The 19,017-nt window shown below is 43.7% G+C and overlaps 1 long non-coding RNA gene and 23 other non-coding genes across 25 annotated transcripts; 5 read left to right on the top strand and 19 right to left on the bottom strand.

The window, feature by feature from the left end:
• Positions 1 to 2,677: 2,677 nt before the first annotated feature.
• trnag-ucc (transfer RNA glycine (anticodon UCC)) lies at positions 2,678 to 2,749 on the bottom strand. Its single transcript has one exon. It is a non-coding gene; the product is annotated as a tRNA-Gly (tRNA).
• Positions 2,750 to 3,177: 428 nt separating this feature from the next.
• trnag-ucc (transfer RNA glycine (anticodon UCC)) lies at positions 3,178 to 3,249 on the bottom strand. Its single transcript has one exon. It is a non-coding gene; the product is annotated as a tRNA-Gly (tRNA).
• Positions 3,250 to 3,807: 558 nt separating this feature from the next.
• trnag-ucc (transfer RNA glycine (anticodon UCC)) lies at positions 3,808 to 3,879 on the bottom strand. Its single transcript has one exon. It is a non-coding gene; the product is annotated as a tRNA-Gly (tRNA).
• A 780-nt stretch (positions 3,880 to 4,659) lies between these two features.
• On the bottom strand, positions 4,660 to 7,924 carry LOC148967864 (uncharacterized). 2 transcript variants are annotated; one of them, XR_016149880.1, is made up of 3 exons: positions 7,572 to 7,924; positions 5,806 to 6,475; positions 4,660 to 5,015 (listed from the first exon to the last, which is right to left on the bottom strand). It is a non-coding gene; the product is annotated as an uncharacterized LOC148967864 (long non-coding RNA). The 2 variants fall into 2 exon arrangements; XR_016149881.1 differs by lacking the exon at positions 7,572 to 7,924 and having other exon boundaries at positions 5,806 to 6,293; positions 6,416 to 6,652.
• A 33-nt stretch (positions 7,925 to 7,957) lies between these two features.
• On the bottom strand, positions 7,958 to 8,029 carry trnag-ucc (transfer RNA glycine (anticodon UCC)). Its single transcript has one exon. It is a non-coding gene; the product is annotated as a tRNA-Gly (tRNA).
• A 428-nt stretch (positions 8,030 to 8,457) lies between these two features.
• On the bottom strand, positions 8,458 to 8,529 carry trnag-ucc (transfer RNA glycine (anticodon UCC)). The gene has a single exon. It is a non-coding gene; the product is annotated as a tRNA-Gly (tRNA).
• A 1,561-nt stretch (positions 8,530 to 10,090) lies between these two features.
• trnag-ucc (transfer RNA glycine (anticodon UCC)) lies at positions 10,091 to 10,162 on the bottom strand. The gene has a single exon. It is a non-coding gene; the product is annotated as a tRNA-Gly (tRNA).
• A 430-nt stretch (positions 10,163 to 10,592) lies between these two features.
• Positions 10,593 to 10,664, bottom strand: trnag-ucc (transfer RNA glycine (anticodon UCC)). Its single transcript has one exon. It is a non-coding gene; the product is annotated as a tRNA-Gly (tRNA).
• A 429-nt stretch (positions 10,665 to 11,093) lies between these two features.
• On the bottom strand, positions 11,094 to 11,165 carry trnag-ucc (transfer RNA glycine (anticodon UCC)). The gene has a single exon. It is a non-coding gene; the product is annotated as a tRNA-Gly (tRNA).
• Positions 11,166 to 12,224: 1,059 nt separating this feature from the next.
• On the bottom strand, positions 12,225 to 12,296 carry trnag-ucc (transfer RNA glycine (anticodon UCC)). The gene has a single exon. It is a non-coding gene; the product is annotated as a tRNA-Gly (tRNA).
• Positions 12,297 to 12,707: 411 nt separating this feature from the next.
• trnag-ucc (transfer RNA glycine (anticodon UCC)) lies at positions 12,708 to 12,779 on the bottom strand. Its single transcript has one exon. It is a non-coding gene; the product is annotated as a tRNA-Gly (tRNA).
• A 910-nt stretch (positions 12,780 to 13,689) lies between these two features.
• On the bottom strand, positions 13,690 to 13,761 carry trnag-ucc (transfer RNA glycine (anticodon UCC)). Its single transcript has one exon. It is a non-coding gene; the product is annotated as a tRNA-Gly (tRNA).
• Positions 13,762 to 14,188: 427 nt separating this feature from the next.
• On the bottom strand, positions 14,189 to 14,260 carry trnag-ucc (transfer RNA glycine (anticodon UCC)). Its single transcript has one exon. It is a non-coding gene; the product is annotated as a tRNA-Gly (tRNA).
• Positions 14,261 to 14,526: 266 nt separating this feature from the next.
• trnad-guc (transfer RNA aspartic acid (anticodon GUC)) lies at positions 14,527 to 14,598 on the top strand. Its single transcript has one exon. It is a non-coding gene; the product is annotated as a tRNA-Asp (tRNA).
• Positions 14,599 to 14,688: 90 nt separating this feature from the next.
• On the bottom strand, positions 14,689 to 14,760 carry trnag-ucc (transfer RNA glycine (anticodon UCC)). Its single transcript has one exon. It is a non-coding gene; the product is annotated as a tRNA-Gly (tRNA).
• A 1,175-nt stretch (positions 14,761 to 15,935) lies between these two features.
• Positions 15,936 to 16,007, top strand: trnad-guc (transfer RNA aspartic acid (anticodon GUC)). Its single transcript has one exon. It is a non-coding gene; the product is annotated as a tRNA-Asp (tRNA).
• A 590-nt stretch (positions 16,008 to 16,597) lies between these two features.
• Positions 16,598 to 16,669, bottom strand: trnag-ucc (transfer RNA glycine (anticodon UCC)). Its single transcript has one exon. It is a non-coding gene; the product is annotated as a tRNA-Gly (tRNA).
• Positions 16,670 to 17,080: 411 nt separating this feature from the next.
• On the bottom strand, positions 17,081 to 17,152 carry trnag-ucc (transfer RNA glycine (anticodon UCC)). The gene has a single exon. It is a non-coding gene; the product is annotated as a tRNA-Gly (tRNA).
• Positions 17,153 to 17,417: 265 nt separating this feature from the next.
• trnad-guc (transfer RNA aspartic acid (anticodon GUC)) lies at positions 17,418 to 17,489 on the top strand. Its single transcript has one exon. It is a non-coding gene; the product is annotated as a tRNA-Asp (tRNA).
• A 90-nt stretch (positions 17,490 to 17,579) lies between these two features.
• Positions 17,580 to 17,651, bottom strand: trnag-ucc (transfer RNA glycine (anticodon UCC)). The gene has a single exon. It is a non-coding gene; the product is annotated as a tRNA-Gly (tRNA).
• Positions 17,652 to 17,916: 265 nt separating this feature from the next.
• On the top strand, positions 17,917 to 17,988 carry trnad-guc (transfer RNA aspartic acid (anticodon GUC)). The gene has a single exon. It is a non-coding gene; the product is annotated as a tRNA-Asp (tRNA).
• Positions 17,989 to 18,078: 90 nt separating this feature from the next.
• trnag-ucc (transfer RNA glycine (anticodon UCC)) lies at positions 18,079 to 18,150 on the bottom strand. The gene has a single exon. It is a non-coding gene; the product is annotated as a tRNA-Gly (tRNA).
• A 265-nt stretch (positions 18,151 to 18,415) lies between these two features.
• Positions 18,416 to 18,487, top strand: trnad-guc (transfer RNA aspartic acid (anticodon GUC)). Its single transcript has one exon. It is a non-coding gene; the product is annotated as a tRNA-Asp (tRNA).
• Positions 18,488 to 18,577: 90 nt separating this feature from the next.
• trnag-ucc (transfer RNA glycine (anticodon UCC)) lies at positions 18,578 to 18,649 on the bottom strand. Its single transcript has one exon. It is a non-coding gene; the product is annotated as a tRNA-Gly (tRNA).
• Between the last annotated feature and the right edge of the window lie 368 nt (positions 18,650 to 19,017).

The raw sequence follows: 19,017 nt of genomic DNA, 5'->3' as shown, positions 1-19,017 counted from the left end.
GAGTTCATTTTTCTCAGAAAAAACATACGCTGCTGGACCTTTTTACAAATGGCATCCGTATTGGCATTAAAATTTAGTTTATTATCGATAATTGTACCCAGGTATCGATATTCGTCCACAAACTCAATATCCTTTCCGTTTATAACAGTAGGAGAGACAGGGATGATCGATTTTCCAAAGTCTATAATCATGTCTTTGGTCTTCGTTATATTTAAATTTAGGTTACACTCTGCACACCAGGAGACAAAATCCTCCACCACTGGACCATGAGATGTCTCCTCATCTGCAAGGAGACTCACAATCACCGTATCATCTGCAAACTTTAACATATACCTATTGTCAAATGTGCTCCTGCAATCATTAGTATATAAAATAAAAAGCAAAGGGGAAAGAACGCACCCCTGAGGTGAACCAATAGAAGAACTTAACTTGGAAGAGAGCAAACCATTGACTCTCACACACTGGGTTCTGTTAGATAAAAAATGTACGATCCATCCTACCAGGTTAAGATCAAGGTTAAAAAAATCTGACTAGTTTATCGGCTAACAAATGTGGCTTAATTGTGTTAAATGCGGATGAGAAGTCGATAAAAGCTAGCCGTGCCCTTGTTTTTGGGGTCTCCAGATGTTGAGCTACCAAATGTACAAGAGTAATTATGGCATCCTCAACACCCCTCCCCGCTCTGTACGCAAACTGAAGTGGATCCAAGTTGTTTTCAACATTTTTCAGTATCTCTATTCTCATAATTTTTTCAAATGTTTTCATCACAAGGGAGGTAAGGGCTACCGGTCTAAAATCATTTAAAACCTTCGGACTCCTACACTTCGCCAACGGAACAATTATGGCATGTTTCCAGATTTGTGGGACAGTTTGCGTTTTAACAGAAATGTTAAAGATCTGTGAAAATATACCACTTAACTGTACACTACACGCTCTCAACACCTTACCACTAATATTATCCGGTCCAGGACTTTTATTTATTTTTATCCTTTTAAAAAACCTAGCCACCGTAGAAGCATCGATACTAAATACGGTCTTACTCTGCCAAGAGTCATATTTCACGTTATCATCATCTGCATTAAATCTCAAATAAAATTTGTTAAGTTCATTCGCTAAGCATACATTAGATGTATACCCGTTTAAAGATAATGTACATCTAGTACTTTCCTGTATGCCTGTCATTAGTTTCATTCCATCCCATACTGCCCTTTGATCAGCATTTAAATATTTATGTTCTATTTTTTCTTTATAATTCTGTTTTGCCTTCACAATAGCGGCTCTTACTTCCTTCCTAATTGCAGAGTAAGCAACTTTATCACCACTTTTAAAAACAACACTTTTCTTTTTAAGAAGATTTTTCAATTCTGCATTAAACCAAGGCTTATTATTTGAGTGCCAGGTGATAACCTTAGTATCAATCACATTATCAACACAGAATGAGATGTAACTTCCCACCGCATCAGTCAAGTCATTAATATTGTCCGATAATAGGTGAAAAACCGACCAGTCCGTGCACTCAAAGCACCCTCGTAAGGCCGATATACCATCCTCATTCCATACCTGGACTGTCCGTGATTGTATGCCTCTCCTTCGCAGCACAGACTTATATGTTGGAAACAGGTGCACCACACTGTGGTCAGAAGAGCCCAATGGGGACTCAGCAACAGATCTGAACGCTCCTCGTATAGATCCATAACATAAGTCAAGAGTTCTATTTCCACGAGTGTGGCAAGTAATGTACTGATGGAAATGGCTAAGTGATTTGTTGCAATTACTATGGTTAAAATCACCCATAACAAGACATGGGGCATCAGGCGAGATGGACTGAAGTCTTTGTAACACCGAAAATAACACCTCATTTGCTTTTTTGGAGTTAGCCTTGGGGTGAATGTACACAACTGAGAGAAACACATGAGGAAATTCCCTTGGCAAGTAATATGGTCTCACCGAAATTGTCAATAGCTCAATGTCAGGTAGGCAAATTTTCTCCCGTACCGTCACATTATTAGTATAGTATCGTTAGTATAGTGGACAGTATCTCCGCCTGTCACGCGGAAAACCGGGGTTCGATTCCCCGACGGGGAGACCTAGCCCTTTATTGCTGCCCAAAGACCCATAAAAAATTTTTGATCGAGCCACGAGTTAAAGGAGGAGTTGGCCAGGGGCAAAAGGTTTTTGCGTTGGTCGGGAATCGAACCCGGGTCAACTGCTTGGAAGGCAGCTATGCTCACCACTATACCACCAACGCAGGCAGTTGGAGATAGACTAGATGTGCGGTCAGCAAGAATGCTCACACACTAATTGTGCGGTCAACAAGAATGATTGCAACACATTGTGTGTTCATATTTAAATTAAGCACTTCATATTTAAATGGTATTAGATGATTTGTTTGGCTTCACTGGATTCTGTGAAGCAATGACCTAAAATGACTTATGAGGCCGTTCCTGGAAATGGGAAGGCTGTTTGCAGCGAGCTGCAGTCGGGCTGATGGTGGGCGACTACCTGTCTCTGCAACTCCTCGTTAGTATAGTGGACAGTATCTCCGCCTGTCACGCGGAAGACCGGGGTTCGATTCCCCGACGGGGAGACCTAGCCCTTTATTGCTGCCCAAAGACCCATAAAAAAGTTTTGCTCCAGCCACGAGTTAAAGGAGGAGTTAGCCAGGGGCAAAAGGATTTGCGTTGGCCGGGAATCGAACCCGGGTCAACTGCTTGGAAGGCAGCTATGCTCACCACTATACCACCAACGCATGGCAGTTGGAGATAGACTAGATGTGCGGTCAGCAAGAATGCACACACTAATTGTGCGGTCAACAAGAATGCTTGCAACAAATTGTGTGTTCATATTTAAATTAAGCACTTCATATTTAAATGGTATTAGATGATTTGTTTGGCTTCACTGGCTTCTGTGAAGCGATGACCTAAAATGACGCATGAGGCCGTTCCTGGAAATGGGAAGGCTGTTTGCAGTGAGTTGCAGTCGGGCTGATGGTGGGCGACTACCTGTCTCTGCAACTCCTCGTTAGTATAGTGGACAGTATCTCCGCCTGTCACGCGGAAGACCGGGGTTCGATTCTCCGACGGGGAGACCTAGCCCTTTATTGCTGCCCAAAGACCCATAAAAAAGTTTTGCTACAGCCACGAGTTAAAGGAGGAGTTAGCCAGGGGCAAAAGGATTTGCGTTGGCCGGGAATCGAACCCGGGTCAACTGCTTGGAAGGCAGCTATGCTCACCACTATACCACCAACGCAGGGGGTTGGAGACAGACTGGATGCCAGTTTGTGCGGTCAGCAAGAATGCTCGCAACACATTAGCAGCTGGTAGGTGCAGTGGATCAAAAACTCTCTTTGTTTGGGTCCGGCAGTGGATCCAAAACTCTCTTTGTTTGGGCACGCCAGTGAAAAAAAAAACGCATGAGCTTTTTGACCTGACCTACCAGGCTCTTTATTAAAAAAGCAAGCTCTAATTTCTTCATATTTAAATTAAACACTTCATATTTAAATGGTATTAGATGATTTGTTTGGCTTCACTGGCTTCTGTGAAGCGATGACCTAAAATGACGCATGAGGCCGTTCCTGGAAATGGGAAGGCTGTTTGCAGCGAGCTGCAGTCAGGCTGATGGTCGGCGACTACCTGTCTCTGCAACTCCTCGTTAGTATAGTGGACAGTATCTCCGCCTGTCACGCGGAAGACCGGGGTTCGATTCCCCGACGGGGAGACCTAGCCCTTTATTGCTGCCCAAAGACCCATAAAAAAGTTTTGCTCCAGCCACGAGTTAAAGGAGGAGTTGGCCAGGGGCAAAAGGATTTGCGTTGGCCGGGAATCGAACCCGGGTCAACTGCTTGGAAGGCAGCTATGCTCACCACTATACCACCAACGCAGGCAGTTGGAGATAGACTAGATGTGCGGTCAGCAAGAATGCTCACACACTAATTGTGCGGTCAACAAGAATGCTTGCAACAAATTGTTTGTCATATTTAAATTAAGCACTTCATATTTAAATGGTATTAGATGATTTGTTTGGCTTCACTGGCTTCTGTGAAGCGATGACCTAAAATGACGCATGAGGCCGTTCCTGGAAATGGGAAGGCTGTTTGCAGCGAGCTGCAGTCGGGCTGATGGTGGGCGACTACCTGTCTCTGCAACTCCTCGTTAGTATAGTGGACAGTATCTCCGCCTGTCACGCGGAGGCCAGTCGCGCGTAGGTGTAGAGCGCTGCCAGCCAATAGGAACGCAGGAAATTTCAGGGAGGCGGGCCAGAAAAAATACACAAAATCATAGGTTCGAGTCCCGTCTCGACCACAAATATCATATATTGTATCTAGATTAAAAAATGATTACAAATTCATGTCAAGTACGATTTACATATAATAAACTAAATTTTTTCTGAAAATAGAATAAAACTTTTAAGATTTGTTTTTGTGTAGGATGTACGAAATGTCCAATTATCTCAATAAACATTTAAATTATAATAGGGTATAGTTCTCTTTTAATATAGAAAATATTTGAATGTGAATAATTGTAAAGAACATTTTGATAATGTTTTATACCTTTATTTTTTTTTTAGAGAGATTTTCACATTATATTTCTTTAACTATGCACAAAAATCCAATATATATATATGAAAAACAACCAGTAAACACCAAATAGTAAGTTTATCATTTTATTTATAATACAATAATATACATATTATTATGTAAAACTGAAAAAGGTACTGTATTAAATACTTATAGATTAAAAAACAATAACATGAATAATAACAATAATAATAACAACATAAAGCTGGGGAAAAAACAAGATTTAAAAAAATAACAAATAATTATGTACAATGTTTAATTAACAGTTATTAAGTTTACACATCTGACCAAGATAAAATAATGCAAGTCAATAAAATTAACTTTAAAAACACACCAAATTGCAATGCAAACAAGGACTAAACTGTTTGATTTTAATGGACAATGGAAAGAAATTTAACAATTTAAAATTATAGATTAAATAACAGCAATAATAATATGGCTGTGGAGAAAATGAAAAAAAAAACAAGAACATTTTTAAAAGTAAATAATTATGTACAGTGTTTAATAGTAACAATACTTAATATTTAGTGTTTTTTCAAATCTGAGCAAGATAAAATAATGCTAGTCAATAAATGAACTTAAAAAATACAATGCAATGCAATAAAATACAATACTTTTGTAATTTTAATGAACATCCATATATATATATATATATATATATATATATATATACAGTGGTGTGAATAAGTGTTTGCATGGTTTTACTTCAGTTAGCCTAATAGCTGGTTTGATTTGCATTGAAAGATGATCTTATGGTAAGTACTACCCCATGCCAATCTCTAGGTGTGGTGGAAGGTGTGTGATGATGTGGGGATATTTTAATTCCAAAGGCCAAGGGAACTTTATCAGGATGCATATTATCCTGGATCCATTAAATAACTGGCTTTTAAAAATAAAAATCAGCCTGACTCTATGGGAATTTAACATAGGGGTGCCCTGACTTATGCACCCTGTATTTTGAGGAAAAACATTTATTTATTTATGATACATTATTCATTCACAAAGAAAATTTGTGTCCTTAAAGGTTGGAGTTTTCCTCATTTTTCTAATTAAGGCATTAAGATCAATATCAAAAAGATTATTTTTATTCCTCTTTTTAGGCAACTTTAGCATGGGGGCAAACACTTATTCACACCACTGTATATATATATTAAAAGTGCATTAATATGTATAATATTGTATATGCGTGAATAACACATTTAATACACGTGTGTAATGCACGTCTTTACTTTTGTGTTCAAGTAGCTGGGAACAGGGGTTTCAGTGAGTGCAGACAGCATTGGTGCAGGTGTAGAGGCTGATTGTGCTGCGTGAGATGGTGCAAAGCCGATGTTGTTGGAGGAGCTGCAAGGAAAAGCACAGGGAGGAAATTAAAAACTGAATGTACATATGTATTTGATTGTCTTGACTACATTAAATGACTAATCATTATTTATTCTTTTATTCTATTTATTCTGTTATTTGTTCTAGTAATGCACATTCTGATAATGTTCAAATGCTTGTAAGTAAATAGTCAATTTTTTCACAACAAATAACAGTTTAGCATGCATACAATTCATGAAGTGCACCCACCTTCACCACTGGTATATTCAAACCTTAACAGTAGTTAGAACAAAAGAACATGGAGGATAAGTATGTAATTGAATAAGCCTCAAAAATGGATGTGTAAAGTAACCTGTTGTAAATAAGACTGTGGATCCTGTGGCTGCAGATGAGCCTAAAAATTACGCATTATAATTTGAATGGTTTCTCTCCAGTATGTTCAATTTTTATTCCAATTTTATAAGAATTTGACATGGGTATATATAACACACATGACAAGATACTTGATTTACTTACTCAGCTGTGTGAGATATTTTGTTGGAGAAAAACTTTCCAGTTCTTCTTCCTCCTCCATTACTATAAAATAAATAAAATAAAAAAATATAAAAATATATATGCAGAAATGTATGCATGTATATATAAAAAGTTAACAAGTTTAACTAATTAAAAATGTTAAATTGTACTATTAAATTGCACACATATATCTATTTGTTCATAATTTAAATGTAATATGTGTGTGTGATATTAATTGCAATATAGGAGGACCAAACCTGCAGAAATTAAACATTAATAAGTAAAAAAAAAAGATACATTTGATAATAGGAAAATAAATAAAGGAATAAATGACTTGATAAAATAAATATGATTTATTCTTAATCAAAATCATTTTTGTATTTTTTTCCCTTCCCTTTCTGCTTTTATTTATGTGTTAATTAATATTTATATTTGGTAAGCAAGACCAACCAACCTAATTATCATGCACATCAATAAATGAAATACTGTAAAAATAGATATAAAACTAAAGAAAGAAAATTTAAATAAATAAAGGTTAAAACAAATATATCTGGAAATAAAAACAAATTGGAATAAATAAATATATATATTAATATAATATATTAATAATATATAAATATATATATTATATAAATAAATATATAATTAAATGAATGCATAAATAAATATAAGAATAAACTGAACAAAGAAATAAAATAATAAATAAATACAATTAAAACGAATACAAATACATTAAAATATAAAAGCAAAAAATTATATATTTGGGGGAAATTATACAAAAATATATTTGATTAAAATGTTATCATAATTATTTTATCAAGTCGTTTATTCCTTTATGTATTTTCCTATTATCACATTTAATTTTATTTATTTATTTATTTATTCATTCATTCATTTATTTATTTATTCATTCATTCATTTTTAACTGCAGGTTTGGTCCTCCATACTACTGCACATTACATCTTTCTGCAATGTTAACTTATATTTTAAACATAGTTAGAGATTATGATGAAACATTCACCTTTACAAACAAAGATACTCTTATAAAATAGCTGTTTCTTATCGTCACAATCCATTCAACACGATAACAATACGATTACATGACAATACATGCAATTTAAATGATAAAATATTTGAATAATAAAGTATATGCACTCACCTGAGTTAAAGTCTGTCTGCAGGTAGTTTAGACAAAACGAAACAAGTTTGCTGACAAGTCGGTAAACAAATATCTCTCCGGTAATAAAACGGGTTGACAGATGACGCTTCGCTTTTTAAATTCCCCGCCACGGAAAAGCGAAACAGCGCCGGGAAGTCTACGTGTGGCCAAAAGTAGATTGCATCCGTAGTGTTAAGCACTACCATAGAGAATGAATGGGAAAAGTTAAGGGAAGTTAAGCTTAACCATTTTCGGCTCCCGCGCGGAAGACCGGGGTTCGATTCCCCGACGGGGAGACCTAGCCCTTTATTGCTGCCCAAAGACCCATAAAAAAGTTTTGCTCCAGCCACGAGTTAAAGGAGGAGTTAGCCAGGGGCAAAAGGATTTGCGTTGGCCGGGAATCGAACCCGGGTCAACTGCTTGGAAGGCAGCTATGCTCACCACTATACCACCAACGCATGGCAGTTGGAGATAGACTAGATGTGCGGTCAGCAAGAATGCACACACTAATTGTGCGGTCAACAAGAATGCTTGCAACAAATTGTGTGTTCATATTTAAATAAAGCACTTCATATTTAAATGGTATTAGATGATTTGTTTGGCTTCACTGGCTTCTGTGAAGCAATGACCTAAAATGACTTATGAGGCCGTTCCTGGAAATGGGAAGGCTGTTTGCAGCGAGCTGCAGTCGGGCTGATGGTGGGCGACTACCTGTCTCTGCAACTCCTCGTTAGTATAGTGGACAGTATCTCCGCCTGTCACGCGGAAGACCGGGGTTCGATTCCCCGACGGGGAGACCTAGCCCTTTATTGCTGCCCAAAGACCCATAAAAAAGTTTTGCTCCAGCCACGAGTTAAAGGAGGAGTTAGCCAGGGGCAAAAGGATTTGCGTTGGCCGGGAATCGAACCCGGGTCAACTGCTTGGAAGGCAGCTATGCTCACCACTATACCACCAACGCATGGCAGTTGGAGATAGACTAGATGTGCGGTCAGCAAGAATGCACACACTAATTGTGCGGTCAACAAGAATGCTTGCAACAAATTGTGTGTTCATATTTAAATTAAGCACTTCATATTTAAATGGTATTAGATGATTTGTTTGGCTTCACTGGCTTCTGTGAAGCGATGACCTAAAATGACGCATGAGGCCGTTCCTGGAAATGGGAAGGCTGTTTGCAGTGAGTTGCAGTCGGGCTGATGGTGGGCGACTACCTGTCTCTGCAACTCCTCGTTAGTATAGTGGACAGTATCTCCGCCTGTCACGCGGAAGACCGGGGTTCGATTCTCCGACGGGGAGACCTAGCCCTTTATTGCTGCCCAAAGACCCATAAAAAAGTTTTGCTCCAGCCACGAGTTAAAGGAGGAGTTAGCCAGGGGCAAAAGGATTTGCGTTGGCCGGGAATCGAACCCGGGTCAACTGCTTGGAAGGCAGCTATGCTCACCACTATACCACCAACACAGGCGGTTGGAGACAGACTGGATGCCAGTTTGTGCGGTCAGCAAGAATGCTCGCAACACATTAGCAGCTGGTAGGTGCAGTGGATCAAAAACTCTCTTTGTTTGGGTCCGGCAGTGGATCCAAAACTCTCTTTGTTTGGGCACGCCAGTGAAAAAAAAAAACGCATGAGCTTTTTGACCTGACCTACCAGGCTCTTTATTAAAAAAGCAAGCTCTAATTTCTTCATATTTAAATTAAACACTTCATATTTAAATGGTATTAGATGATTTGTTTGGCTTCACTGGCTTCTGTGAAGCGATGACCTAAAATGACGCATGAGGCCGTTCCTGGAAATGGGAAGGCTGTTTGCAGCGAGCTGCAGTCGGGCTGATGGTGGGCGACTACCTGTCTCTGCAACTCCTCGTTAGTATAGTGGACAGTATCTCCGCATGTCACGCGGAAGACCGGGGTTCGATTCCCCGACGGGGAGACCTAGCCCTTTATTGCTGCCCAAAGACCCATAAAAAAAGTTTTGCTCCAGCCACGAGTTAAAGGAGGAGTTGGCCAGGGGCAAAAGGATTTGCGTTGGCCGGGAATCGAACCCGGGTCAACTGCTTGGAAGGCAGCTATGCTCACCACTATACCACCAACACAGGCAGTTGGAGATAGACTAGATGTGCGGTCAGCAAGAATGCTCACACACTAATTGTGCGGTCAACAAGAATGCTTGCAACAAATTGTGTGTTCATATTTAAATTAAGCACTTCATATTTAAATGGTATTAGATGATTTGTTTGGCTTCACTGGCTTCTGTGAAGCGATGACCTAAAATGACTTATGAGGCCGTTCCTGGAAATGGGAAGGCTGTTTGCAGCGAGCTGCAGTCGGGCTGATGGTGGGCGACTACCTGTCTCTGCAACTCCTCGTTAGTATAGTGGACAGTATCTCCGCCTGTCACGCGGAAGACCGGGGTTCGATTCCCCGACGGGGAGACCTAGCCCTTTATTGCTGCCCAAAGACCCATAAAAAAGTTTTGCTCCAGCCACGAGTTAAAGGAGGAGTTAGCCAGGGGCAAAAGGATTTGCGTTGGCCGGGAATCGAACCCGGGTCAACTGCTTGGAAGGCAGCTATGCTCACCACTATACCACCAACGCATGGCAGTTGGAGATAGACTAGATGTGCGGTCAGCAAGAATGCTCACACACTAATTGTGCGGTCAACAAGAATGCTTGCAACAAATTGTGTGTTCATATTTAAATTAAGCACTTCATATTTAAATGGTATTAGATGATTTGTTTGGCTTCACTGGCTTCTGTGAAGCGATGACCTAAAATGACTTATGAGGCCGTTCCTGGAAATGGGAAGGCTGTTTGCAGCGAGCTGCAGTCGGGCTGATGGTGGGCGACTACCTGTCTCTGCAACTCCTCGTTAGTATAGTGGACAGTATCTCCGCCTGTCACGCGGAAGACCGGGGTTCGATTCCCCGACGGGGAGACCTAGCCCTTTATTGCTGCCCAAAGACCCATAAAAAAGTTTTGCTCCAGCCACGAGTTAAAGGAGGAGTTGGCCAGGGGCAAAAGGATTTGCGTTGGCCGGGAATCGAACCCGGGTCAACTGCTTGGAAGGCAGCTATGCTCACCACTATACCACCAACGCAGGCAGTTGGAGATAGACTAGATGTGCGGTCAGCAAGAATGCTCACACACTAATTGTGCGGTCAACAAGAATGCTTGCAACAAATTGTGTGTTCATATTTAAATTAAGCACTTCATATTTAAATGGTATTAGATGATTTGTTTGGCTTCACTGGCTTCTGTGAAGCGATGACCTAAAATGACGCATAAGGCCGTTCCTGGAAATGGGAAGGCTGTTTGCAGCGAGTTGCAGTCGGGCTGATGGTGGGCGACTACCTGTCTCTGCAACTCCTCGTTAGTATAGTGGACAGTATCTCCGCCTGTCACGCGGAAGACCGGGGTTCGATTCCCCGACGGGGAGACCTAGCCCTTTATTGCTGCCCAAAGACCCATAAAAAAGTTTTGCTCCAGCCACGAGTTAAAGGAGGAGTTAGCCAGGGGCAAAAGGATTTGCGTTGGCCGGGAATCGAACCCGGGTCAACTGCTTGGAAGGCAGCTATGCTCACCACTATACCACCAACGCAGGCGGTTGGAGACAGACTGGATGCCAGTTTGTGCGGTCAGCAAGAATGCTCGCAACACATTAGCAGCTGGTAGATGCAGTGGATCAAAAACTCTCTTTGTTTGGGTCCGGCAGTGGATCCAAAACTCTCTTTGTTTGGGCACGCCAGTGAAAAAAAAAAACGCATGAGCTTTTTGACCTGACCTACCAGGCTCTTTATTAAAAAAGCAAGCTCTAATTTCTTCATATTTAAATTAAACACTTCATATTTAAATGGTATTAGATGATTTGTTTGGCTTCACTGGCTTCTGTGAAGCGATGACCTAAAATGACGCATGAGGCTGTTCCTGGAAATGGGAAGGCTGTTTGCAGCGAGCTGCAGTCGGGCTGATGGTGGGCGACTACCTGTCTCTGCAACTCCTCGTTAGTATAGTGGACAGTATCTCCGCCTGTCACGCGGAAGACCGGGGTTCGATTCCCCGACGGGGAGACCTATCCCTTTATTGCTGCCCAAAGACCCATAAAAAAGTTTTGCTCCAGCCACGAGTTAAAGGAGGAGTTGGCCAGGGGCAAAAGGATTTGCGTTGGCAGGGAATCGAACCCGGGTCAACTGCTTGGAAGGCAGCTATGCTCACCACTATACCACCAACGCATGGCAGTTGGAGATAGACTAGATGTGCGGTCAGCAAGAATGCACACACTAATTGTGCGGTCAACAAGAATGCTTGCAACAAATTGTGTGTTCATATTTAAATTAAGCACTTCATATTTAAATGGTATTAGATGATTTGTTTGGCTTCACTGGCTTCTGTGAAGCGATGACCTAAAATGACTTATGAGGCCGTTCCTGGAAATGGGAAGGCTGTTTGCAGCGAGCTGCAGTCGGGCTGATGGTGGGCAACTACCTGTCTCTGCAACTCCTCGTTAGTATAGCGGACAGTATCTCCGCCTGTCACGCGGAAGACCGGGGTTCGATTCCCCGACCGGGAGACCTAGCCCTTTACTGCTGCCCAAAGACCCATAAAAAAGTTTTGCTCCAGCCACGAGTTAAAGGAGGAGTTAGCCAGGGGCAAAAGGATTTGCGTTGGCCGGGAATCGAACCCGGGTCAACTGCTTGGAAGGCAGCTATGCTCACCACTATACCACCAACGCATGGCAGTTGGAGATAGACTAGATGTGCGGTCAGCAAGAATGCACACACTAATTGTGCGGTCAACAAGAATGCTTGCAACAAATTGTGTGTTCATATTTAAATTAAGCACTTCATATTTAAATGGTATTAGATGATTTGTTTGGCTTCACTGGCTTCTGTGAAGCGATGACCTAAAATGACGCATGAGGCCGTTCCTGGAAATGGGAAGGCAGTCAGGCTGATGGTGGGCGACTACCTGTCTCTGCAACTCCTCGTTAGTATAGTGGACAGTATCTCCGCCTGTCACGCGGAAGACCGGGGATCGATTCCTCGACGGGGAGACCTAGCCCTTTATTGCTGCCCAAAGACCCATAAAAAAGTTTTGCTCCAGCCACGAGTTAAAGGAGGAGTTAGCCAGAGGCAAAAGGATTTGCGTTGGCCGGGAATCGAACCCGGGTCAACTGCTTGGAAGGCAGCTATGCTCACCACTATACCACCAACGCAGGCAGTTGGAGATAGACTAGATGTGCGGTCAGCAAGAATGCACACACTAATTGTGCGGTCAACAAGAATGCTTGCAACAAATTGTGTGTTCATATTTAAATTAAGCACTTCATATTTAAATGGTATTAGATGATTTGTTTGGCTTCACTGGCTTCTGTGAAGCGATGACCTAAAATGACGCATGAGGCCGTTCCTGGAAATGGGAAGGCTGTTTGCAGCGAGCTGCAGTCGGGCTGATGGTGGGCGACTACCTGTCTCTGCAACTCCTCGTTAGTATAGTGGACAGTATCTCCGCCTGTCACGCGGAAGACCGGGGTTCGATTCCCCGACGGGGAGACCTAGCCCTTTATTGCTGCCCAAAGACCCATAAAAAAGTTTTGCTCCAGCCACGAGTTAAAGGAGGAGTTAGCCAGGGGCAAAAGGATTTGCGTTGGCCGGGAATCGAACCCGGGTCAACTGCTTGGAAGGCAGCTTTGCTCACCACTATACCACCAACGCATGGCAGTTGGAGATAGACTAGATGTGCGGTCAGCAAGAATGCACACACTAATTGTGCGGTCAACAAGAATGCTTGCAACAAATTGTGTGTTCATATTTAAATTAAGCACTTCATATTTAAATGGTATTAGATGATTTGTTTGGCTTCACTGGCTTCTGTGAAGCGATGACCTAAAATGACGCATGAGGCCGTTCCTGGAAATGGGAAGGCAGTCGGGCTGATGGTGGGCGACTACCTGTCTCTGCAACTCCTCGTTAGTATAGTGGACAGTATCTCCGCCTGTCACGCGGAAGACCGGGGATCGATTCCTCGACGGGGAGACCTAGCCCTTTATTGCTGCCCAAAGACCCATAAAAAAGTTTTGCTCCAGCCACGAGTTAAAGGAGGAGTTAGCCAGAGGCAAAAGGATTTGCGTTGGCCGGGAATCGAACCCGGGTCAACTGCTTGGAAGGCAGCTATGCTCACCACTATACCACCAACGCAGGCAGTTGGAGATAGACTAGATGTGCGGTCAGCAAGAATGCACACACTAATTGTGCGGTCAACAAGAATGCTTGCAACAAATTGTGTGTTCATATTTAAATTAAGCACTTCATATTTAAATGGTATTAGATGATTTGTTTGGCTTCACTGGCTTCTGTGAAGCGATGACCTAAAATGACGCATGAGGCCGTTCCTGGAAATGGGAAGGCTGTTTGCAGCGAGCTGCAGTCGGGCTGATGGTGGGCGACTACCTGTCTCTGCAACTCCTCGTTAGTATAGTGGACAGTATCTCCGCCTGTCACGCGGAAGACCGGGGTTCGATTCCCCGACGGGGAGACCTAGCCCTTTATTGCTGCCCAAAGACCCATAAAAAAGTTTTGCTCCAGCCACGAGTTAAAGGAGGAGTTAGCCAGGGGCAAAAGGATTTGCGTTGGCCGGGAATCGAACCCGGGTCAACTGCTTGGAAGGCAGCTATGCTCACCACTATACCACCAACGCATGGCAGTTGGAGATAGACTAGATGTGCGGTCAGCAAGAATGCACACACTAATTGTGCGGTCAACAAGAATGCTTGCAACAAATTGTGTGTTCATATTTAAATTAAGCACTTCATATTTAAATGGTATTAGATGATTTGTTTGGCTTCACTGGCTTCTGTGAAGCGATGACCTAAAATGACGCATGAGGCCGTTCCTGGAAATGGGAAGGCTGTTTGCAGCGAGCTGCAGTCGGGCTGATGGTGGGCGACTACCTGTCTCTGCAACTCCTCGTTAGTATAGTGGACAGTATCTCCGCCTGTCACGCGGAAGACCGGGGTTCGATTCCCCGACGGGGAGACCTAGCCCTTTATTGCTGCCCAAAGACCCATAAAAAAGTTTTGCTCCAGCCACGAGTTAAAGGAGGAGTTAGCCAGGGGCAAAAGGATTTGCGTTGGCCGGGAATCGAACCCGGGTCAACTGCTTGGAAGGCAGCTATGCTCACCACTATACCACCAACGCAGGCAGTTGGAGATAGACTAGATGTGCGGTCAGCAAGAATGCTCACACACTAATTGTGCGGTCAACAAGAATGCTTGCAACAAATTGTGTGTTCATATTTAAATTAAGCACTTCATATTTAAATGGTATTAGATGATTTGTTTGGCTTCACTGGCTTCTGTGAAGCGATGACCTAAAATGACGCATGAGGCCGTTCCTGGAAATGGGAAGGCTGTTTGCAGCGAGCTGCAGTCGGGCTGATGGTGGGCGACTACCTGTCTCTGCAACTCCTCGTTAGTATAGTGGACAGTTTCTCCGCCTGTCACGCGGAAGACCGGGGTTCGATTCCCCGACGGGGAGACCTAGCCCTTTATTGCTGCCCAAAGACCCATAAAAAAGTTTTGCTCCAGCCATGAGTTAAAGGAGGAGTTAGCCAGGGGCAAAAGGATTTGCGTTTTGGCCGGGAATCGAACCCGGGTCAACTGCTTGGAAGGCAGCTATGCTCACCACTATACCACCAACGCAGGCGGTTTGAGACAGACTGGATGCCAGTTTGTGCGGTCAGCAAGAATGCTCGCAACACATTAGCAGCTGGTAGGTCTAGTGGATCAAAAACTCTCTTTGTTTGGGTCCGGCAGTGGATCCAAAACTCTCTTTGTTTGGGCACGCCAGTGAAAAAAAAAAACGCATGAGCTTTTTGACCTGACCTACCAGGCTCTTTATTAAAAAAGCAAGCTCTAATTTCTTCATATTTAAATTAAACACTTCATATTTAAATGGTATTAGATGATTTGTTTGGCTTCACTGGCTTCTGTGAAGCGATGACCTAAAATGAAGCATGAGGCCGTTCCTGGAAATGGGAAGGCTGTTTGCAGCGAGCTGCAGTCGGGCTGATGGTGGGCGACTACCTGTCTCTGCAACTCCTCGTTAGTATAGTGGAGATAGACTAGATGTGCGGTCAGCAAGAATGCTCACACACTAATTGTGCGGTCAACAAGAATGCTTGTAACAAATTGTGTGTTCATATTTAAATTAAGCACTTCATATTTAAATGGTATTAGATGATTTGTTTGGCTTCACTGGCTTCTGTGAAGCGATGACCTAAAATGACGCATGAGGCTGTTCCTGGAAATGGGAAGGCTGTTTGCAGCGAGCTGCAGTCGGGCTGATGGTGGGCGACTACCTGTCTCTGCAACTCCTCGTTAGTATAGTGGACAGTATCTCCGCCTGTCACGCGGAAGACCGGGGTTCGATTCCCCGACGGGGAGACCTAGCCCTTTATTGCTGCCCAAAGACCCATAAAAAAGTTTTGCTCCAGCCACGAGTTAAAGGAGGAGTTGGCCAGGGGCAAAAGGATTTGCGTTGGCAGGGAATCGAACCCGGGTCAACTGCTTGGAAGGCAGCTATGCTCACCACTATACCACCAACGCATGGCAGTTGGAGATAGACTAGATGTGCGGTCAGCAAGAATGCACACACTAATTGTGCGGTCAACAAGAATGCTTGCAACAAATTGTGTGTTCATATTTAAATTAAGCACTTCATATTTAAATGGTATTAGATGATTTGTTTGGCTTCACTGGCTTCTGTGAAGCGATGACCTAAAATGACTTATGAGGCCGTTCCTGGAAATGGGAAGGCTGTTTGCAGCGAGCTGCAGTCGGGCTGATGGTGGGCAACTACCTGTCTCTGCAACTCCTCGTTAGTATAGTGGACAGTATCTCCGCCTGTCACGCGGAAGACCGGGGTTCGATTCCCCGACCGGGAGACCTAGCCCTTTACTGCTGCCCAAAGACCCATAAAAAAGTTTTGCTCCAGCCACGAGTTAAAGGAGGAGTTAGCCAGGGGCAAAAGGATTTGCGTTGGCCGGGAATCGAACCCGGGTCAACTGCTTGGAAGGCAGCTATGCTCACCACTATACCACCAACGCATGGCAGTTGGAGATAGACTAGATGTGCGGTCAGCAAGAATGCACACACTAATTGTGCGGTCAACAAGAATGCTTGCAACAAATTGTGTGTTCATATTTAAATTAAGCACTTCATATTTAAATGGTATTAGATGATTTGTTTGGCTTCACTGGCTTCTGTGAAGCGATGACCTAAAATGACGCATGAGGCCGTTCCTGGAAATGGGAAGGCAGTCGGGCTGATGGTGGGCGACTACCTGTCTCTGCAACTCCTCGTTAGTATAGTGGACAGTATCTCCGCCTGTCACGCGGAAGACCGGGGATCGATTCCTCGACGGGGAGACCTAGCCCTTTATTGCTGCCCAAAGACCCATAAAAAAGTTTTGCTCCAGCCACGAGTTAAAGGAGGAGTTAGCCAGAGGCAAAAGGATTTGCGTTGGCCGGGAATCGAACCCGGGTCAACTGCTTGGAAGGCAGCTATGCTCACCACTATACCACCAACGCAGGCAGTTGGAGATAGACTAGATGTGCGGTCAGCAAGAATGCACACACTAATTGTGCGGTCAACAAGAATGCTTGCAACAAATTGTGTGTTCATATTTAAATTAAGCACTTCATATTTAAATGGTATTAGATGATTTGTTTGGCTTCACTGGCTTCTGTGAAGCGATGACCTAAAATGACGCATGAGGCCGTTCCTGGAAATGGGAAGGCTGTTTGCAGCGAGCTGCAGTCGGGCTGATGGTGGGCGACTACCTGTCTCTGCAACTCCTCGTTAGTATAGTGGACAGTATCTCCGCCTGTCACGCGGAAGACCGGGGTTCGATTCCCCGACGGGGAGACCTAGCCCTTTATTGCTGCCCAAAGACCCATAAAAAAGTTTTGCTCCAGCCACGAGTTAAAGGAGGAGTTAGCCAGGGGCAAAAGGATTTGCGTTGGCCGGGAATCGAACCCGGGTCAACTGCTTGGAAGGCAGCTATGCTCACCACTATACCACCAACGCAGGCAGTTGGAGATAGACTAGATGTGCGGTCAGCAAGAATGCACACACTAATTGTGCGGTCAACAAGAATGCTTGCAACAAATTGTGTGTTCATATTTAAATTAAGCACTTCATATTTAAATGGTATTAGATGATTTGTTTGGCTTCACTGGCTTCTGTGAAGCGATGACCTAAAATGACGCATGAGGCCGTTCCTGGAAATGGGAAGGCTGTTTGCAGCGAGCTGCAGTCGGGCTGATGGTGGGCGACTACCTGTCTCTGCAACTCCTCGTTAGTATAGTGGACAGTATCTCCGCCTGTCACGCGGAAGACCGGGGTTCGATTCCCCGACGGGGAGACCTAGCCCTTTATTGCTGCCCAAAGACCCATAAAAAAGTTTTGCTCCAGCCACGAGTTAAAGGAGGAGTTAGCCAGGGGCAAAAGGATTTGCGTTGGCCGGGAATCGAACCCGGGTCAACTGCTTGGAAGGCAGCTATGCTCACCACTATACCACCAACGCAGGCAGTTGGAGATAGACTAGATGTGCGGTCAGCAAGAATGCACACACTAATTGTGCGGTCAACAAGAATGCTTGCAACAAATTGTGTGTTCATATTTAAATTAAGCACTTCATATTTAAATGGTATTAGATGATTTGTTTGGCTTCACTGGCTTCTGTGAAGCGATGACCTAAAATGACGCATGAGGCCGTTCCTGGAAATGGGAAGGCTGTTTGCAGCGAGCTGCAGTCGGGCTGATGGTGGGCGACTACCTGTCTCTGCAACTCCTCGTTAGTATAGTGGACAGTATCTCCGCCTGTCACGCGGAAGACCGGGGTTCGATTCCCCGACGGGGAGACCTAGCCCTTTATTGCTGCCCAAAGACCCATAAAAAAGTTTTGCTCCAGCCACGAGTTAAAGGAGGAGTTAGCCAGGGGCAAAAGGATTTGCGTTGGCCGGGAATCGAACCCGGGTCAACTGCTTGGAAGGCAGCTATGCTCACCACTATACCACCAACGCATGGCAGTTGGAGATAGACTAGATGTGCGGTCAGCAAGAATGCACACACTAATTGTGCGGTCAACAAGAATGCTTGCAACAAATTGTGTGTTCATATTTAAATTAAGCACTTCATATTTAAATGGTATTAGATGATTTGTTTGGCTTCACTGGCTTCTGTGAAGCGATGACCTAAAATGACGCATGAGGCCGTTCCTGGAAATGGGAAGGCTGTTTGCAGCGAGCTGCAGTCGGGCTGATGGTGGGCGACTACCTGTCTCTGCAACTCCTCGTTAGTATAGTGGACAGTATCTCCGCCTGTCACGCGTAAGACCGGGGTCCGATTCCACGACGGGGAGACCTAGCCCTTTATTGCTGCCCAAAGACCC

This window comes from Pimephales promelas, chromosome 24, assembly GCF_988280905.1.
Source record: "Pimephales promelas chromosome 24, fPimPro1.hap1.1, whole genome shotgun sequence".
Classification (NCBI taxonomy): domain Eukaryota; kingdom Metazoa; phylum Chordata; class Actinopteri; order Cypriniformes; family Leuciscidae; genus Pimephales; species Pimephales promelas.
The sequence above is the reverse complement of the archived record's forward strand: the minus strand, read 5'-3'. Positions and strand labels throughout refer to the sequence as shown.